The sequence below is a fragment of the Muntiacus reevesi genome, chromosome 8 (assembly GCF_963930625.1).
Source record: "Muntiacus reevesi chromosome 8, mMunRee1.1, whole genome shotgun sequence".
Lineage (NCBI taxonomy): Eukaryota > Metazoa > Chordata > Mammalia > Artiodactyla > Cervidae > Muntiacus > Muntiacus reevesi.
The window spans coordinates 37,906,994-37,908,358 of record NC_089256.1 but is presented as its reverse complement, the minus strand read 5'-3'; the positions used below and the strand labels follow the sequence as shown (position 1 = coordinate 37,908,358).

At 34.6% G+C, this 1,365-nt stretch overlaps 1 non-coding gene across 1 annotated transcript; it reads left to right on the top strand.

Annotated features, from left to right (window-relative positions):
* The first annotated feature begins 819 nt into the window (after positions 1 to 819).
* LOC136173838 (U6 spliceosomal RNA) lies at positions 820 to 926 on the top strand. The gene has a single exon (XR_010664317.1). It is a non-coding gene; the product is annotated as a U6 spliceosomal RNA (small nuclear RNA).
* The last annotated feature ends 439 nt before the right edge of the window (positions 927 to 1,365 follow it).

Below are 1,365 nucleotides of genomic sequence, written 5' to 3'. Positions count from 1 at the left end.
GACAGAGTTAGCATTAGCTCATAGATACAACATGGCCATGCTGCTCAAATTGTTCTCAGCTCAAAGTGTTCCACAGCAACACTGCAAAAGCTTACAGGGACAGTCTGGAGGACAAAGGGAATATTCCCTCCCTGATTTTGTAGACTTTTGTTTACACTGCCTAAGGTTGCACAGTTTTGAAGTTTTGTGAACAATTCCTTTACTTTAATCAGACTGTTAAATCTTTTTAAACTTATAGTCCAAACAATCATTTCCCCCAAAGACCATGAAGAAGTGTGAAGGTAGTGTTAGTCACTCAGTCATGTCCAACTCTTTGCGACCATAAGTTTTGTCAAGTTAGATCTCCCCATCCTTTGCTTTTAGATCAATTGATATTTTACATGTGACGAGCATGTTTCATAATTTTAAACTGTTTTATAGTGCTATAAATAGAAATGCTTTCTATTTCAGCCTTTTGAATCCTAGTTGAACTATACAACTAGCTATACCAGCTATCCCTCCTCACTTTGAATTAACTTCAAACTTGAAAGCTAAACTTTCTACATTTTCCAGCCACAAGGTCAATAACTTTTAAAAATCACTTGATGTCTTAAATAGTATCAATGCTTTCTTAAATCAGTCTACCAAGGCAATAGAAAAATAAACAAATGAAATCTAATCAAGCTTATAAACTTTTGCACAGCAAAGGGAACCATAAACAAAATGAAAAGACAACCTACAGACTAGAAGGAAATATTTGCAAATGATGTAAACTACAAGGGCTTAATTTCGAAAATATACAAACAGCTCATAGAACTCAATAACAAAAAACATAACCCAGTGCTCGCTTTGGTGGCACATATACTAAAATTGGAATGATACAGGGAAGATTAGCAGGGCCTCTGCACAAGGACGACATGCAAATTTGTGAAGCATTCCATATTTTTATTCATGTTGAGGTTTGACAGAAAATAACAAAATTCTGTGAAGCAATTATCCATCAATAAAAAAAAACAAAAAAAATCAAAAAAAGGGCAGAAGGCCTAAATAGATATTTTTCCAAAGAAGACATACAGATGGCTAATAGACACATGAAAAGATGTTTAATATCACTAATTATTAGAGAAAAACAAATCAAAATCACAATGAGGTACCACCTCACACTTGTCAGAATGACCATCAAGTCTAGAAATAATGTATGCTGGAGAGGGTGTGGACAAGAGGGAACCTTTCTACACTGTTGGTGAAACTGTAAACTGATGCAGCCACTATGGAGAATAGTATGGAGTTTCTTTAAAAAACTAAAAATAGAGTTTCCATACAATCAGCAATCCCACTCCTAGGCATATATCTGGAAAAAAAACTGTAACTCAAAAATATAGATGC